The 21,170-nt window shown below is 32.8% G+C and overlaps 1 long non-coding RNA gene across 1 annotated transcript; it reads right to left on the reverse strand.

Moving 5' to 3' along the window:
- Window positions 1-1,427: 1,427 nt before the first annotated feature.
- Window positions 1,428-19,496, reverse strand: LOC143047693 (uncharacterized). The gene is made up of 7 exons (XR_012969634.1): window positions 19,397-19,496; window positions 17,825-17,992; window positions 16,723-16,793; window positions 7,214-8,094; window positions 4,814-5,242; window positions 4,459-4,578; window positions 1,428-1,520 (listed from the first exon to the last, which is right to left on the reverse strand). It is a non-coding gene; the product is annotated as an uncharacterized LOC143047693 (long non-coding RNA).
- Between the last annotated feature and the right edge of the window lie 1,674 nt (window positions 19,497-21,170).

A 21,170-nucleotide genomic window follows, 5' to 3' on the forward strand; every position in this document is an offset into this window, starting at 1 on the left:
ATACGTTCTTCATTGGAGGGAGTAATTGGTGGTGTGACACCAGCAGATCAAATTAACGCGGATTTTCGTATTTTCATATCACACTCTGTGTAGTGATGATACGAGAAATTTCTATTTCTGCAAGAAATAGATAATAAGACACAGCCATGCATAAGAGAAATGAACTTTGAAAACGTGACAGGTGTATCATGCGACCATGGCGCAGCTGTTTATTTAAAACGGAGTCAGAAACCTCAGTACTGGACGGCAAAGAAGAATCAGAAATATGCTATGTAATAAAACACATTCTACTAATGGAGGCCTGACCACCGCCCCAACACACAAGAAAAACATGGATGAAAAATTTAAAAAAAAACACAGACACAATTAATCCGCTCGATTTTTATGCCAATTGACAAAAACATTTGAATTAGATTTTATACATAATAAACAATGAAATGAATAGCTCATCAGGAATACGAATATCTGAATGTATGTCTCAATCCTAATTATTCATGCGTACTTTATATCGTTGACATCACGAATATGTATTGTACATGAAAGTTATAGAATACGACAACTAGCAAAACATATACAAATGAACGAATGTTTATAACATGTTAGTGTTAGAACACTATTGTCAAGAAGAAGATGTGGTATGATTGCCAATGAGACAACTGTCCACAAATGACACAGACATTAACAACTAAAGGTCACTGTACGGCTGGAAAGGTACTTCATTTGGAACTTTATTTATTATTTCTAATCGTGAATACACTGACAAATAGCATTTGAAACTATATGCAATTTGTATAATCACTCGAAAAAGATGGACAGACTCGAAAGAGCCCGGACTGCTCTCGAAAAAAAAAACGAACATCAACAAATGAATTTAGTCTCAAACTGTCGTTTTTTATGCAAAACCAAGACTTTTTGAAAAGTGTCTGTACTCCTACAGATATATAGATTCAATGTATGCATTTCTTTAAACATTATCAGTGATATGTGTATAAAAATGGCTTTATTCTGTATTTTAGAATTAAAGAATTTTAAGGATTATTAAAACTATTTTTAACGAAAAATGATGTCACTCGAAAAAAATCCCGATCAAATCACTCGAAAAACCACGATCCTAGCTGGACACTATACCTACCGTGATCTATACAATAACAAAATATGATATAATCAACAATGAAACAATGAAATTTTCTACGGTGACTTAGTGACGTAGATATGCACGACTTTTGGAAACAGCATGGAGATATAATTTATAACCTTTATTGTGTAGTATATTATTGTGAGTAATCGAAGAATTAAGTGTCCCAATATCAATGATATGTTAAACATTAGAAAGTTCTACCTGATTGTTAAGTTTTTTCCTCTCCGACTCTGTCAGATTTACAATTTTGAATCGATGGTCGCTTTCGTGTGATACGCCTATCATATGACGATAAATGTTGTTTTTCCCGATCCGGATGCTCCCATTACAATTATTGTCTTTTGATTCTGCAAGCTTTCGGCTGTCTTGCTTATATCTGAAACTAAAATTTTGAAAAAAAATATAAATATTTTCATGTTCCAAAGTTTTGTTTAGTTATCTGTATCCCATCAATACTAAACAAAATACACAGTACAAAAAAAAGCAAAACCAAACATATGATAGTAAAATTTCGAATTTTGACAAATACAGCATTCCAACCTCCATGAAAAGCCCAAGCCCATAAGTATGCATATAACGTGTGTTTTCAGCCGTGTATCACCTTCATAGTTGATCCAATATATGGATATTTCGTAGAGCTATTATTGTTTAGACGTTCTTATAAAAAAAATATTGTGACTGTATCTTACGAATCTTTACGACCAATGATAAAGCAAATCTGTAATTAATTCCATCTTCATGAGTTATATATCATAACCTGTCTTACAACTCAAGCTTCTACTGACAAGGTAAGGTAACACTAAATCATCGACATCTTTTTTCAGTTCAATCTGAGTGATCGAATAGCCTAGAATATGTGTGACTTCTAACTTCTCATCTCATGACTTCTAACTTAAATAATGTTAATAATCCTCGGTTGGATAGCCTTGTTCTGTGACATTGTGACAAACACGATTGCACTGTGTCTAGCACCAAGGTCGAGATGGCATGATGTCACAGAAGCAAAGACGACGATGGAAAATTAATGATTTTTTTCTTAATATACATAGCAAGAAAAGGTGTAATACTTTACGACAGACAAAAATACCATGATCAAAGATATCCAAGGCTTGCAATATACTTGCCCCAATACTTAATTTACTTTGTTTCAAACCTAGATAACGCAGAAGAAAGCAGGTGTCCCTCAACTAACGAAAGTAATATCACTATAAAACTTAGTAGGTAGGTTTTGTAGTCTAAGGCACTGACTATTGATGGAGATGTTACCCCGATGTCCCAAATGTAGGGGTTGGAATCCTTCTCAGGGGAAAACAAATACTTAGTTACGCAAATTTACAGATTTAATAATGCTCCTATTTATTTGTATAGTAGTCCTGTATTATTATGTTGTCATTTTAATGTTATATTTAACAATGCCATCAAAGTGCGAGGTTTGGCATGCCACAAAACCAGGTTCAACCCACCATTTTTTTCTTTAAAAATGTCCTGTACCAAGTCAAGAAAATGGCCATTGTTATATCATAGCTCGTTTCTGTGGGTGTAACATTTTTACGTTTTGAACAGCGGTATACTACTGTTGCCTTTATTTATCTAACATTGCTGGAATCAAATTGAGCCGACGATATATATTTCAACCATGGTGACAGTTCTGTATAACCACAGGTTATCAATGGAGACAATAAACCAGAGGCTCGAGAGATTCTGTATCAGTCCTATTGGTCTAGGTGCATATTCAACAAAGGACAGTTTCCAACATTGTAGACGACAATGGATTGCATGACATAAATATATGTTTTGTTGATCTTATACTGCTGATCGTTTGATATGCTTAGTGTCTCTCTATCTTTTTTAATTTTTGCTCAAGACACCTAAGAGGGTACAGAATCCCTATTAAATGGCAATCACAAATCATACAGGAAAACTTTGACGTGTAAGTAGATCTTGCATTGCTGTTTATTTTCGTAATATAAAGTGTTAATTAATCAATTATAAATTTTATCATATCAGGCAACTTTGCAAGATGTTGAGAGGAGAAGATTTTTGTAAAGGTGAACAGACGACGACGGATAGCAACGGATGACGACGGACGACGGACACCATGTGATGACAAATGCACACTTGTCCCAAATGAGCTAAAATGAGATGCCAAACACACTAGACAACAAAAAAACCTTGCACGCAACAAATCAGCAGACAAAAGTATAGGGGTATTACGTTTTTGTTGCACAGACCTTTATGTCCAACTTTTGCATTGGTTACCGAATCGAAAAGTCAGTACCTTTAAAGTAACGAAATTTTACGGCAGACGTTCTCCATCGGAAAAACTATACAGGGCTATCATTATAGTTGATGTATACATTGTCTCAAATTTAGCCGCCTTAAAGGAATTCCATATCAAATTAATGACATGTGTGTGATCTTATAGGGAGTAAATGGTACCTAAAATGACCGAAAGGTGCATTGAAAAACTAATTGATTTAAAAACAATATAACTGCATGTCTTTTCTTATGTTTACAGAAAAGAGATCGTATCATTATTTGATAATACGTTTTTTTTTCTTCTTCCGGTCTTCTCTTATGAGAAATCAGTTTACAATAACATGCAAGACATTTCTTGTACTTTTTGGTATACGAGGTAGAGAAAATCAAATCAAAGATATTAGATAAGACGGATTTAACTTTGTACTATGAATGAAATAAAGTTTAGTACCAATTTTGACAGGATTAATTGTCTTATTTCATTTTATAAATTTTTATATTTCAACTTCGTTATTGTAAAAAGTTCAAAAAGGTTGAATAATAAAACATTGAATATTATAATGATTGATTGTTGGCTGCTTAACGTCCAGTGGAAAATATTTCATGCATATTCAGGACGAGAACCAGTTAACATAAATACGATAGGTGAGTCTTGTCATAATAGATGCCATTTGAGATGATGGTCGGGGAAATTGGACTGCCACTTGAACATGAGGGTATGTTGGATAGGGACAGAAATTTTGCCTTAATACAGACCACCTACGGACCCCTCAAAGAGTTGTTGTAAGGGTTCTAAACGTGCAAAGAGTCTAACACTCTCTTTACACGAGGCGTCGGATTTAATATCCCCATTCTGACCGGACGTGACTGCGAACTTGATACATCCCGCACAGCCAAACAGACGCCCTACTTCGGCAAGCGTTTTACTGCCGGTCAGGGGAAGACCAAGTGACCATATTTCTATTACCCAGTCACCCTTGGGGTAGATAGAATTATGTCGTGTATGTATAATTGATAAATTGCATGTTTAAAAGTTAGTAAGAAAGTAATTAAAAACTTACTCATGGTGCACTTTCGAACTTTTTTAGAATCTGCAATGTATTCCTCTTTTATTGGCTTCAAACAAATAATCTTTGGATTGGTGCCTTCTACGGTAAATCTCACCACAGTTTCAGAATTGCCTAAAATGTTTGTATAAGTAACGATGAATTTATCTTTGTACTATGAATAAAAAGTTGAGTAATAATTCTAATAGGATTAATTGTCCAGCCTGTTTTTAAATAAGGTATTTCTTTTTTCAAATTTTGATTATCAACTGCTTTTTTGTTAAAAGCCAAAAGCGGTTGAACGATATTGATATATTATACGGATACACAACCTATTTAAAAGTAAATAAAAAATATGATTAAAACTCACTCAAAGTACTCTTTCGAACTTTTTTAGAATCTATGATATGTCCCTCCTTTGATAAATACATTTTATGATTGGTATCAGCCCCTCGTTGTGAATCTCCTGAAAGGTTTGTACATTTAAGTATGTCTTCTATAACCTTTGGATATGTTGTTGAAATAATGGATTGCAAGAGTGTAAAACGATCTCCATTCTTTCTCTGGGCACCAATTTCTATCTCATATTTTGTGTTTGGTTCCAGGTGTAATAATTTGACCCTAGGATGTTTTGTTTGAATACATTCCTCCATTGTCTCACAATTTTTGTATTCTACTGAATAGGTAATAATCGAGTCATCTGTCGAATATGTGTACCATAGTATATCTATAGAATTTGATGTACACAATGTAGCATAAGAAACATTCTCTAAAAGGCCATGTTGAATGTGACAAGGTGCTGTAAAGAAAGAAAAATAAGACTTTATGATAATATGAAATAATCTTAATCATAAAAGGCAAATTATTTTTGTTTCTGATTGTATATATTTATTTGTGAAATGCTTTCCAGAGCGGACAAAAGAAAAGTAAGCATCTGTTTGAAATTTGAGAATGTCAACATCATTCTCTACACTGCACACATAATGGAATGTATAACTAGTAAAATTGCCTGCTTGATAACATTTTGTAAGGGTTCGATTTCCAAAGACTGAAGTTGTGAAAAAAATCGCCGGGTGAACTCGACTCCAATCTAAACTGACTATGATTGTTAGTTTTCCTTTTAAGGGTCCTTTTACTCAGGCTTCTTTCAAAACAATTGACCGCCACGTTATAGCATACACGTTCTGAAAGCGGCGTTAGACACCAAACAATAAATCAATCGATAAATACCTTATCAATTATCTATATATAAAATAAAACATTTTCGATTTTCTCCGTGCAATATTCTTATATTCCGGAAAAGGAAAATCTTTAGTAGTGCTCATATTTTTATGCATATCATTTTGATATTTACACACCATCACACCTGTCTTAAAAGAATAGCACCTGGTGCATAGATAGTGTGTAATCGCGTCTTCTGTCGTCAAGCAAGCCAGCTATTCGTCCCACTTACTCTTTACCAAATTAATTTTTAGAATATGACAGTATGTCAGTGAACACGCATCACCTTAGTGTACGACAGCTTCTTCCACTTGATAGAATTCCTTATGTTTTCTAAATTTACGCCAAAATCTGATACTGTGAATTCATTTTTATTCGTTGGATATCAATATTCAGGGGTTTCGTGGGTACAGGTGAACCACGAATGTAAATGTTCAACGAAAAAAATTTTTCTATAAAGTTCTATCCAGACTTTGGCAGATCCACGAAATCAAATATCCACGAAAATGCGAGGTTTCTGCAATCCACGAACATTGCTACCAACGGAAAAAAAATCCACAGTACCATGTCATTTACATTTCAAATTGCAGTGTCTAAATGCCTAATCGCACATGTGGTAATTTAAAAATAGGAAAATTTCTGGACGATAGTCACAGAGAAATTTTTCACTCCTCATTGTTCATTTAAAATTTGTACGGGTTGATGCTCACAGAAACATAAAATCGATTTGATGTACGACGAAAAAATATTAAAACGGTACCAAAAGAGGGTAACTGCACGCTTGATTATAAAAGAGATCCCTACTCTCCTTTCAAATAAATTCGAGAGAATACTTCAAAAATCAAAAATAGTATGTCAATCAAAATTTTCTACACACAGCTACTTTTGCATAGGTACTATTTCTGTACTAAAAAATTGTAGTACTGGAAATCTACTTTTAAAATTCAGTACTATTTTGTTACTCTAAAATTATTGTAATATTTAGGTACCTGTATTTTACAGTACTTTATTTGTACTTGAAATTTAGGTACTACAGATTTTTGGTTACTACCGTTACATTTTCAGCATTTTGAAAGTTTTTCTATTTTAAATCTCTTAAAGTTTTGATTTTCAAACATGAAATATTGTATTATTTCTGTACCAAAATATTTAGTACAAATCAAGTACTGTAAATTACAAGTACCTAAATATTACAATAGTTTTAAAGTAAAGGAATAGTACTAAATATTAAAAGTAAATTTCCAGTACTGCATTTTTTTTAGTACAGAAATAGTACCTATGCAAAAGTAGCTGTGTATACTAGTACATGATATAAACAATTTCAAAACTGGAAATAAGACCTATGTTTGACGAAGAATATATCTGGTCTATGGCAGATAGTTAATCAATTATACACAGTTCAACTTATTTTTATCCGAACATAGGTTACCAATAGTGCTACTTTAGACACCTGTAAATCAATGATCAATTTAATGCATTTTAATGCATCATAATTCATCCTTGTTTTATAATAGATTTACTTACAATTATTTTTTTTAACTTTACTCACCCAAAGACTTACGTTGTTGTAGTCGTTTAGATTTAAAAGCGATATTCTGTACAGTTTTCTTAACTTCAAACGATCCAATTGACAACTGTTCTGCGGTGATTTGATCTTTTGATGGCGTGAAACTTATATTGACTACATTTGATGTCAATTTCTTTACTCTTTCCTCTATATCACTGATGTCTTTGTGACAAGAATGAATTAGCATGAACATTTGATTATCAGAACCATGTTTCTTTGTCCATTCAAAAGCCGCGCTTTTCTCTTCGATTGAAGCAATATTTGTTTGTGAATCTTTAATGACTTCCGTAATCTTTTGTAAATGTATATCTTTTGCTTTGTCTAAATCGGAAAATAATTGTTGTTCAAGTGATTCCAAGTGTTTGATAAAAGATTTCTTTGTTGCACTTGTTCTTTCTTTAATTTCTTCTATTTCGCTTTCGATATCTTCAACATTTTTTGTTCGGTTCGTTGTCATTAATTGAAGGGTACTTTGTATCAGGTTTATCCGATCGGTGAGCTCAGTAAACGGTTTTGTCTGTTGTACGTCAGACGAAGCAATATCAACTGTTTGTACTTTTTTACACAATTTATGGCTACAAATCAGGCATTCTTTACAAGACAAAGTTTTGTGATCAAAGCAGTAGAAATCAAGCTCGAGGTTTCTGTGTTCTGGACATACATTCGATGGTTTGGAAAAATTCGGAGCATCATTGATACTCACTAGCTTATGATGTCGCAGAAGTTTTGGAAGTGTGTGGTTGTGTGCGCAATCGGCGCAAAGGGATTCTTCACATTGCATACACCATAAAACCGCCTGATTAACCTTTTCATGGTATTTGCACTGATCACATGTATCTCTAGACATATTTCATATCTTTATGCTAAAATAAAATTTTATTGAACTATCAATGTGTGTACCATTGTATGAAAAAAAGGTTAGATTACATTAACTGCGTTCATATTTTGTGGAATAAAATCTTTTAACATGTTTTTTTTTTAAATAAGACAATCGATTTTGAAAGAAACCTAGAGGCTCAAAAGAGCCTGTGTCGCTTACCTTGGTCAATTTGTATATTAAACAAAGGACACAGATGTAATCATGACAAAATTGTGTTTGGTGATGGTGATGTGTTCGTAGATCTTACTTTACTAAACATTTTTGATGCTTGCAATTATCTCTATCTATGATGAACTTGGCCCAGTAGTTTCATTGGAAAATATTTGGTAAAAACTTACAAAGTTTATGAAAATTGTTAAAAATTGACTATAAAGGGCAATTACTCCTTAAGGGGTCAATTAACCATGTTGGTCATGTTGACTTATTTGTAGGTATTACTTTACTGTATATTATTGCTGTTTACAGTATATCTCTATCTATAATAATAATCAAGATAATAACCAAAAGCTGCAAAATTTTCTTAAAATTACCAATTTAGGGGCAGCAATCCAACAACGGGTTGCCTGAATGGTCTGAAAATTTCCGGGCAGATAGATCTTGACCTAATGAACAATTTTAAAAACTGCATTTTACCCTATATACTATTTTTAGACATGTCGACCATCTTGGTTCACGAGCGAGGTCATCAGACACAATTTGTAAACTAGATACCCGAATGATGATTGTGTACAACTTTGGTTAAATTCATCTTAGTGGTTTCAGAAAACAAGATTTTTGTAAAAGATTTCAAAAATTTACGAAAAATTGATAAAAATTGACTATAAAGGGCAATAACTCCTTACGGGGTGTCGGGAATTTAGCGCGAATATATACATGTTAACGTTGTTATCTGACTTCTGTAATTATGACGTTACTTATATAGCTATGGCTAGATGTTAGAATAAACACGATCTATACATAACGCATTTTTCTACTTTACACAACATTTTATGGTGCCGTGACTGTTGGAAACAATGAAATCAAAGTATTTGATATATCCACTAACAAATGTGAAAAACTATCAATAAAACATGATTTACTTTTAAAAAAACAACAACAATGGAATCAAGTTAAAAGCAGTACGTAGAGAACACAGAGGGCAAGTTACAAAGTTATTAAAGACATTTGATTAGATTGAAAAGAATTCGGACTTAGGCAAAGACGATGTGAAATTAATTTCGGATGCAAATAAACAGAAACAGAGAACTATTATGGATTTGAATGAAGATACTAGATTTGACGTCAGAGGAGGATGTAGCAGAGGAAATTCAAGAGTATGATGAGTATATGTTTAATTTAGAGTCAAAGCTTCTGAAAATTAGAAAAATATCACATTCTGATTCACTTTCTCAAAATGTCGCATCAACGTCTCTAGATCCAAATGCTAACAGTTTTATGCCACCTTACCCACAAGTTCATCGCTTACCAATGCCAATGTTATACGCAGCAATGAAACTGAAATTAATGTACAGCCAACCAATTTTGCTAATTTCCGCTCCATGCAAAATACCCATTGTGACTTGCTGTCTACATATAATTTGTATAACCAAGGCTTTTCTTCGGTATCAAATCGCCGTCAAAACTACGGATTACCTAAATAAACACATCATAGATACCAGGACTAGATTTAGTATATACGCCAGACGCGCGTTTCGTCTACAACAGACTCATCAGTGACGCTCGAATCCAAAAAAGTTAAAAATGCCATATAAAGTACGAAGTTGAAGAGCATTGAGCACCAAAATTCCTAAAAGTTTTGCCAAATACAGCTACGGTAATCTATGCCTGAGGAAGAAAATCCTTAGTATTTCAAAAAAATCAAAATTTGTAAACAGTAATTTCATAAATATAACCATATCAATGACAATTCATGTCAGCACAAAAAGTGTTGACTACTAGACTTCTGATACCATCGGGGAAATAAATCTTCACCAGCAGTGGCATCGACCCAGTGGTTGTAAATAAACTCATCATAGATACAGTAAATTAGATTTGCTACATTTTGACGGGGATGTTTTGCAGTGGAGCACATTTTGGGACTCTTATGAATGTACCATACATTTCAATAGTAGCCCTACACCAATACAGAATTCGAAATTCAGCTATCTCAAAACCCAACCATAGCAGGATTTGCGCTTACAAACGCCATTTATGAGACAGTCGTATGTTTACTTATAGAGAGATTTGGACACCCACAAACAATTATTAACGCATACATGAAAGCTTCAATGGATCTTCCTTCACTGTCAAATGATTTAAACGGCCTAAGAAGGTATGAAGACCACCTAGAAACGTACGTAAGAGGTCTTGAATGTTTGGGTCAAACACTAGAAATGTATGACGCGCTACTAGTACCTATAATTATTTGTAAACTACCAGTAGAAATGAGAAAAAGTATTGCCCGTGAATATGATAGCGATCATATAACTCTAAACAACCTCAGAAAAGCCATCACGAAAGAAGCGAGAATTCTTGAAGCGGGACAATTTACCGATTGCGACGGTTTACATACTACCGCACATTTCTGACCGAAGCTCGTAATAAAACACAGCGAAATTTCAGTACAAATAATCGACGTTTCAATGACAAAAAACGTCCATGCATTTACTGCACTGGTGTACATTTTCCGGGAGATTGCACGATAATTTCTGACGTAAATGCAAGACTGAACATTGTAAAGCAAAAGGAAAAATGTTTCAACTGTCTAGGAAACCACGGTTTTTTCGAGTGTAAATCGCGTAACCGATGTAAGTAATGCAACAAGAAACATCACACCTGTATTTGCGGGGAACAAGCTACAGATGGAAAAGGACATGACAGCAAGGAGAAATCAACCGTCGTAAGCTTGGTAAAACAGAAGAACCAGAAACCGCAGTAATTTATAGCTCACAATACACAATCGTTTTATTAAAAACAGCTATCGCACCAATATCATACGGGAAACAGATCACAGAAGCTAGTATTTTATTTGACGAAGGAGATCAACCTTCATTCATCACTCAGAGCATAGCCGAAAAGTTACAAATAAGACCAAGCGGAAGGGACACAATTGAACTGTCAGCTTTTGGAGACAAGGAAAAGAATATATGCCATTTAGATACCGCAACCGTCCAACTACAAACTGACAAAGGTGAGATTGTAAACATTAATGCATGGATTGTTCCAAATATTGCAGTCCAACTTCAAAACCAGACGAAATACCTTTACATGGATAATATTTTGTCCAGCTTGGAAAATGAAAATGACGCCTCAAAGTATAATAAGTAATTTTTATGTACAAGCCAGATCATTGATGTCGGAGGCTGGATTCAACCTTCGTTCATGGAGTTCAAATTGCTCAAAACTTATAGATTTAGCCAAACAACATAAAGTATGTGAAAAAGACTGTGAAAGATAAGAACACTTTTCAAAAAGTCGACTTATTTAATATTGAACTACAAAATATTACGAAACGTCGTCACGTATTTACGATCCGTTAGGATTACTTAGCCCTGTATCCGTACGAGCAAAAAAAATAATTGAGATGAACCACTACCATTAGAAATACAGAATACATGTAAAAATGTAGCCAAGGATTTGGAGAAAACGACTAATACAGAATTGAAAAGACCGTATTTTCCCAATTCACCAAATCAGAAAACCCAACTTCACGTTTTTGTAAACGCTAGTACAACTGCATTCGGAGCAACTGTTTACATATGTTTTAATCATGAGTCATCTGTAGTTATTGCAAAGAATATATTAGCACCGCTTAAACAACTGACACTACCACAGCTGGAATTAATGGCCAACTTGATTGGAAAACGACTAGCCGATTACGTTAAATCAGTTTTACACATAGAAGAAAAAAGTTATCAAAAGTACCAGGATTATAATTTAGTACGCCAGACGTACAGACAGTCAGATAGTTTTACATTGGTTATCAACTTCAAAGCAATTGAAAAGGTTCATACGAAATAGAGAAACGGAAATACGCAAATTGACTAATTCAAAAGAATGGAGATATTGCCCAACGAAAGATAATCCAGCTGACCTTCATAGTTTGAAAAGAACACACTATGGTTCAATGGACTCGAATGGATCACTGATACATCAAAATGGCCGTCGTGGAAGCTAAGCCAAAAGACACAACAGTATTACTTACCAGCACAGATATAGAAGAATCAAGTACAGCTGACAATGAAATAGATTATAAACAAGGAATACAATAAATTGTGCAAATTACTAGATATAGTACATTATCAAAATTACTACAAATAATAGCTTATCTATTACGATTTATACGAAATTGCCGTTCGCCAATATTACAGAGAAATAAGGCAAAAAAACGTTTCAAGAGAGATGCAACAGAGTACTGCATACTAAATTGCTAAAGAACTTCATTTAAAGACGAAATGTTAAACTTGAAATTAAAGGATACTAAACCTACTGTTTTAGTCAGACAACTTAGATTGTACCTGAATAACAAAGACGCAATTTGCTGTGGAGGGAGAATTTATAACGAACCTGTATGTGAAAATACGAAATTTCCTTATTTGTTACCTAGAAGTCATCCTTTTACGAAATTAGTTGTTCTTGATATACACAAGTACATGAAACACTCGGGAGTTTTATCAACAGCGACTCAGATACGACAAACTTACAAGGTACCCCGAACTCGCCAATACGTAAGAGGAATTTGCGAAATTGCGTAATTTGTCGAAAATTCAACAGTAAACCATATACAGCACCTGATCCGCCGCCACTCCTAAAAGTTCGATTACTGGAAGCGCCGCCTTTTACAACTACCGGCGTTGACTTTACAAGAGCGTTGTATGTTATTGGTAAACATGATACTGAAAACAAGGTTTTTATATAGCTATTTACTTGTGCTTTAACGAGAGCCGTACACCTGGAAGTTGCACCGCACCTATCAGAAAAATCATTTTACAAGCCTTTAGAAGATTTGCTAGTCGTAAATCTAGACCACACACCATGATTTCGGATAACGCTTCGACATATTTAGCCGCTTCTGAAACATTAAAGAAATTAACCCAATTATCATCGCTTAACGATACGTTGTCAACATATGGAACAAATTGGAGATTTATACCGAAAAGAGCGCCCTGGTATGGTGGCTGTTGGGAACGCTTTATAGAAATTGCAAAAACTTGTTTGAGGAAAACATTAGGTAGATCTTACGTTACCATTGATACACTCCAAACAATTCGGACAGAAATAGAAGCCATCATTAATGATAGACCATTGACCTACTTATCACCGGCTATTAATGACGAGGAGCTGTTAACACTTACTGTACGGAAGAAGAATAATTTAACACCGTATCCACAACCGAATATTGAGTACATTGCCGTGAATAGGGGAAAACAAGAACTGCATAAACATTTGAATAAACAGTTGAGTTTGATGGAGCATTTTTGGAACCGGTGGAAATCCGAGTACATAACGACGCTAATAGAGTTTCATCGCAAAACAGGAAACAATTTACAAACTATTCAAGTTGGAGATGTATTGCCAGCCAAAGATGATAAATTATCGAAAAACCGATGGAACATTGCCGTTGTTGATGAATTGATCACCGGAAACAATGGTTTTACACGAGCAGCTATAATACGAAAAGACAATTAATTATTCAACTTTCAGTAAAATCTATTCGATTGACATTTAAAGTAATTGATATTTTTATATTTTAACTGTTGCCAGCCCCGGGAATGTCGGGAATTTAGCGCGAATGTATACATGTTAACGTTGTTATCTGACTTATATAATTATGACATTACTTATAAAGCAATGGCTAGACGTTAAAATAAACACGATCTATACACAACGCATTTATTTACTTTACACAAAAAAGGGGTCAACTGACAATTTTGGTCATGTTGACTTATTTGTAGATCTTACTTTGCTGAACATTATTGCTGTTTACAATTTATGTCTATCTTTAATAATATTCAAGCTAATAACAGAAAACAGCAAACTGTTCTTTAAATTACCGCTCAGGGCAGCAACCTAACAACCGATTGTCTGATTCATCTGAAATTTTCAGGGCAGATAGATAATGACCTAATAAACAAGTTTACTATGTCAGATTTGCAATAAATGCTTTGGTTTCAGAGATATAAGCTTAAATCTAAATTTTATCAATTCTATTTTTAGCCATGGCGGCCGTCTTGGTTAGTTGGATGGGTCACCGGACACATTTTTTTAATTAGATACCCAATGATGATTGTGGCCATGTTTGGTTAAATTTGGCTCAGTAGTTTCAGAGGAGAAGATTTTTGTAAAAGATAACGACGACGATGACGGACGACGGACGACGGACGCCAATTGATGGGAAAAGTTCACTTGACCATTTGGGCCAGGTGAGCTAATAATTCTTTGATAATTTGCATATCTTAGAATACTTTTCCTATGCCGGGTTAATATTTAAATAAATCATGTTGCTGAACTATTTTTGTCACATATGTAAACACTATTTGATTTCACTGAGATATATAAATGCCCAATACGATACTTATGCATGGGATCCATAGAAATCAAAATAAAAAAGAAACTACAAAAGTAATCTTCCAATTTTGATACATATAAAACAGAAATAAGGCTTTAAAGCTTGGACAATGTATCAAATCAAAATAAAATATAAAAAAAATCCGCATAATTTCACAAAGGATTATTGTGCATGACATCAAAGAAATTGAAATTATCTTAGGCTGAAAGATATTCAGGTACTTATTGGCTTCAAACTTATTATGATTTCATAGACAATGAGTTTTTGAGAAATGTATTATTTCAAGGTCAATTTCATTGCAGCATTCAAGAATTGATTTAATTTCGACAGGTCAATACAGCGGTTTACTGTTAATTTAAGACATATCCACTGTGCAGTTGATGGTTAACAAAAACATCGTTACTATAAAATTGGGAATGTTTTCGCTCAGACTCATAACGAATAAACACATGTTGCTAGATCTGTGTATTTGATATGTAAATAGGGCCGCTGCGTCACAAATTTTACATAAAAATAATTCGGACTTTAGTTGGTTAATCGCCCTACTTTACACATCAATATCATTAAGAATAAAAATGAGTAATCCTATTGCAAACATTGACCGAAGACAAGAACAAAAGTTATTTTCATTTTTGTGTACAAAAAAAAGATATCGTTACACGATAGTTATTATGTGGAGCACGATCAGGTAACCTTCCGGAGAACCAGAGAAAACACCTTGTTTTGTTGGCATGTTTGTTGCAATGTCTCTAGTTTTTTTTTCAGGATTGTTATTGTCGACTAGGTTGTCGTTTTCGTTTGACATGGCGTTGTCAATCTCTCTTAGATTTATTAGCCTGGATGTCCCTCTGCATCTTCTGTCTCTTTTTTCGTTATCTCTCGATATATGATACTCTGATACTTCAACTACATATAGGATATATACATTTCCCAACTCATTCAGTATTCAAGAGCATGCAGCTAAGACTTTGTAAAACGTCACCAGTGTTTGAGCGTTAAGTTGATAAACGAGGATTAAGTCAAAAAACGTCTCGACCTCTTTTCTAAAAATGTTCATCAGATAATACCAAGACCTTGCTGATAAATATTCCGTATCGATTTCATAAATAATACACGTTGGTCTATATATTCTAAGTACTCACGTTGTTTGTCATCTTAATAACGTGTTATAGTGTTCTTTTATTGTCTTTGTGATAGATTACTGTCTAGTGTCATTTGGTAATATACACTTGATATGGCTAGGTGCTTATACAAGTCGTCATTGTGCAATGGTGCTATGGTAAATTTTTGTGTTCATGTCTTTCGGTGTAGCATATGTGTTTTGTTTATATGCCTTTTTGATTTGTTTAGCTCGGTTGACATATTTGTTTTCTTTTTTTAGTGATTAAGCTAATAACACAATGTTGACTGCTGTTCCCTCGTTTTTGACACTTATACCTATTATGTCTGCTTGTTTTGTTCAGAGTCGTTGTCAATATAATGGACTTTTATGTGACAGTCATACAAGTATTCGATAGAGCTAGCTTTAAAACAAGATTAAAATTTATCAATTTCTACAAGAAAAATATCTCTACCAAATCAGGAATATGACAGTTGTTATCCATTCGTTTGGTGTGTTTGAGCTTTTGATTTGTCCTTTGATTAGGGACTTTTATACTTTCCGTATTGAATTTTCCTCGAAGTTCGTTTTTTGGTTTCGTTATTTTACTTTTTCATTAAAAATTAAGTTAATCCTTACAATTTTTGTAGTTAAGGACAGTTTGAAAAAAAGTGATAAATATAGGATAAGTGATACATTCATAAAAACGAATGCAATTCAAATGGAGAAAATAATTTCAATGAAGCATCAAGAATTGCATGATTTCTTTTTCTTCCGTTCTGAAATACGCAGTCAAATAGATTCAACTCCAATATGAGAAGCCATTATAGTCCATACAGACAATCAAGCAATATCGTTTACAATAAAAAGTAGATCACAACAAATTGAAAAAGAATTTAACAAAATAATGAGTATCAAAATAAAATAAAAAAAACAATAAATATGATGATTAAAGTATAACTTACCAATGCGACCATTAAACTGGGTTTCACTGGAATCTTTTTAAATTACAGTTGCGAGACTACACAATAGCATTCTAGAAGGAAGGTACAAAATAAATACACATTTTAAAAAATAAACTTAGAAAGTTGAATCAATGTATAAATATGGAATGTAAACAAATAAGACTAAAAACATAATTAGCAGATTAAGGTTATAGCACAATGTTGACTGTTATAACCTTCTTTTGACATGTTTACCTTTTATGTCTGTTTGTTTTGTTCACACATCGTTGTTAATATAATGGATACAACTGTCATACAAGTGAGATGTTTAGCAAGCTTTTAACCAAGTCAGGAATATGACAGTTGTTATTTATTCGTTTGATGTGTGTGAGCTTTTAATTTTGCCATTTGATAAAGGACTTTACATTTTTAATTTTCGTCTAAGTACAGTATTTTAGTGATTTAACTTTTAATCAGTTTATATGAATCAAAAAGTAAAAGGGCTCAATTTAGATATAAAAAGTAGGATTTCATGATTAGAAAATGCCAGGCAAACAAGAAAACACATTAGTATCCCAAAAGAAAAAAATGGGGAGATATATAAACAGAGCATTCAAAAACATTTCAACTTCAAATTGAATTTTATTAAGAAAATACAAAGGTAAAAACTTTATATAATGTATGTTATTGATACCATTCTGAAAATAGCTGCTGATCAAGTATTGATTATCTATACAACTAAAGGAAGATATTTCATTGAGCTGCAACTCATCTGAAACCATGCGAAGTCGAAAGTATTTGTGATATGACGTATAAATATAGTGATTTTAAATTCCTAAATTTGTCTTTCAAACACAGAAAACGCTCATTTTTTAAGAAAATATCTGAAATCAGAGACCGTTACCGTGTCATATAAGCTTTCGCGTATGGTCAGTCGACGTGCTGTCAGCAGAATTTAAATTTGTATATAAAACATATAGAACAAATGTGTAGAATTCAAATAACACCATTCAATCCCTTTGGTTTTCCACATAATTAATGTTACAAATAATTATCAAGTTTGAGTAGGAATCCGAAACCAAATCCAATAGTTTATATCACAAAATGACCTGATCCATGTTACCTTATCTATACGTTCTGTCTCCATCAGGCTCAAAATAAAGTGTGTATGTAGGATTTGCTATGAACACGGGTAATAATCACACCTGAACTTTGTCTTTTTACAGGGAACAAGAGCACCTTTTAATCACCGTGGCTTTACCAAATGACGATACGAATTCTAAAAATCCAGCTAAAAATAAGGCGTAGGTTTTTTAATTCAGTCAAGGACCCGTGGGTATGGGCTTGTAAAAATAATGTTAATCTGGAAGGTATATTGAATATTAAGGAATGGACAGAAGCTCAATATAACATGTTACATAAAAATTCCCTGACAATGATGTCTTGAGTGTTTATTATTACAGGATGTTCTTGGAAGATCTGAAAGCATTTGCTGTTAATACGTTATATTTTTCGTTTAAAAGGGAGTTAACTGATTCGCAAAAATAAGGGTAAATCCCCATTTACAAATGACCCTCTCTCTCTCTCTAGATAACTATAGGTCAGTTGCATTATCATTAAATACACAGATAGTAGCGCACACAGAGGAAGCGCTTTACTATACATGGATTTTTTAGTGGAACTTTTTTTAGTTTTTAGCTTAACAAATGCAATGGAAGGATGGAAAATGTTTTATGTAATGATATTTTTTAAAACGCTCAGTAACATATATTGATTGGATTTCAAAACATATAAACAATGTCGTGCGATAAGGCAAGGGTGTTCATAAAGTAAGACGATTTTTGTAATTGATGTTAAAATATTAGCTTGTGGGATCAAACACGATCATGGCATCAATTGCTTTAAAATTAAACTTGATTGGAAACCACTCACATAAATATAATACCACAAATTTTAATTCCTTAAAGAAAATAAGATATCTCAAAAGCTCTGAATATGATTGAAACATTTGAAACATTGTACAAGTTAGAACTAAATAGACCCAAAACTGGAGTGATTGGCAAAAAAGACTGCAAAATTAATACGTAAATATCAACTGGTTATCAGTTTTATTTCGTATAATAGATATAAGGTAAATGCACCTTGATTATATATTTGGCTGTGAATTATTTGCGAACTATTATTTTAAAGAAAGATATTTGTTCTTAAAGTTTCATATTTTTTTATTGATGACAGTGTGTTGGTTTTTTTAATTTAAAGTTTTAATGCAACTTATTTTTAATATCCTGTTGCAATCAAGAAAGAAAACTCATATGAATTAAACGAATATGAGAGACAACTTTAATTGAAATCCAATAACTATATTCTTCACAACTTACAGTCTAGGTAATCTTTTTCTAATCTTTGTTTTCTTCGCAGGATGGATAAAATTAACAATTATCAATGTATTTTTATAAATAATCCAGACTTTAATTGTCGAGAGTTCACTATAAATATATATAAATAAATTGCATTTTAAAATCTGTTACGGGGTTTAAAGAGCACATTTTTTATTCACTCCACACCTTATTTATAACAATTACATATATCAATAGAATCATATAGGTCATTATATAACTCTTTTAAAAGTGTTAGCATAAATAGTCCCCATCAATTACTGCAAATAAGAACAGAACTAATACTATGTTGTACTTACACAATGATTCCCAAGTTTATAATCTTAAGTTAACAAGAATTTTCACGACTATGAATCAGATTCAGAATAAGATTACCAATCAAACAGGTCAAATATAAGATGAAAAATTTCAAATACTGGTTCGATAAGAAACCTGTTATACTGAAGATACTATCAGGTTCAACAGTCCTTAGTACTGTTTGTTTGGTATATGTGAAGATGATTCGAGCACACTGTTTTTCACTCACGTGTTATTTTTATCCTATTCATTGTTTAATTTTGATAACTGAATACATAAGTTATATATAGTTAAGTGCAAAGTACAATATGATATTATAACATATATGTTTAAAAGAAAATCATGTGGTATGCACGAGGGGTCGACTTTTGGGACAATTTTCCGCCATTAATAATGCAACACTGTACAGAAATGTAAATATGATGAACCATACAATAACTACACAAAAATATCACAAAAAAAACTAAACTCCGAGGACAATTCAAGACAGAAAGTCCATAACCAAATGAAATGAGGTTCAATGCAAAAAATTAATAGTAAATATATTTCGTTGACTATTCAATTCGTAAAAACGAAGACGTCCTTCTCCGTTTAAATTGTATTTACTCAGAAAAAGGAAATTCAAAAATCCTTATCTTTGTTATATGAATCTTATATCAGACAGTTTACAACCCGACAAAACTAGTAAATGGATCACAATACTTTCATACAGAATACCGAGTCTCAGTTGAACATGTGATTGTTAGACGGTATTTCCTAGAAACACTTTTAATGCAATCCTTTTAGAAAACGTAAAGCTATGCATATAACAAGTCTATGAGTGAATAACATATTCAATATAATAAATAAAATCATGAGCAAATGTTAAATATTTCAGATAACTTATATCCTTCATCATTAAGAGGGTTTTTGTCTTGCCATGTGGTAGTCAAACTGAAATTATGATTTTGATCGTAAAACAACTTATCACGAAGCAATACAATTATTATTGGTGTTTGAGAGGAGGAATAAATTTCCTCAAACTGTAAGCGTCCTGTATTAAAATTTATATAAGTGGTATGAGTGCCAATCAAACAACTCTTCATCCCAGTCACAATTAACAAAAGCAAACCATTATAGGTCAAATTACGGTCTTCAACACGGAGCCTTGACTCACACCGAACAGCATGCTATAAAAGGCCCCAAAAAATAGTATAGAGTAAAACCATTTAAACGGGAAAACCAACGGTCTAATCTATATAAAAAAGTATATATGTATAAGCGCATATAAGTTTCTATTTAAATAAGTGATGGGATGCGATCGTATCTAACATATACCATAGTTTAACAATATCAAGTTAAAATGTAGAAGCCAATACCGTTAAGATAATGAAATTGTTAATTTTAGTAATAGGCAGCACTGCTACAGAACTTGTTTCCGACACTTCTCCAATATTGGGGTTTATTTGTTTTTATGATAATTATTGGTTTCGTCAAAAATTTAATTGTTTAATTAAATGCATATATTTCCTGTTTACATTGATATAGGTATCGGGATCAAGAGAATGCATACAATTGTATCAAATTTTAGAAAATATACAATTCCCAATCATGCTATGAAAGATGTTCTTTTTTGTTAATCACAATCGTTCTATATTAAAGACGTAATGATGATATTTTGTTTTAATTTTCAATTTATCGATATCTATAAAAGAGTAGATTTACATCAAATCCTAACATAGTGTATATACCTATATGCAGTTATTTTCTTTTACAATGATTGGTAATTGTTTCGAA

This window comes from Mytilus galloprovincialis, chromosome 10 (assembly GCF_965363235.1).
Source record: "Mytilus galloprovincialis chromosome 10, xbMytGall1.hap1.1, whole genome shotgun sequence".
In the NCBI taxonomy this organism is placed as follows: Eukaryota; Metazoa; Mollusca; class Bivalvia; order Mytilida; family Mytilidae; genus Mytilus; species Mytilus galloprovincialis.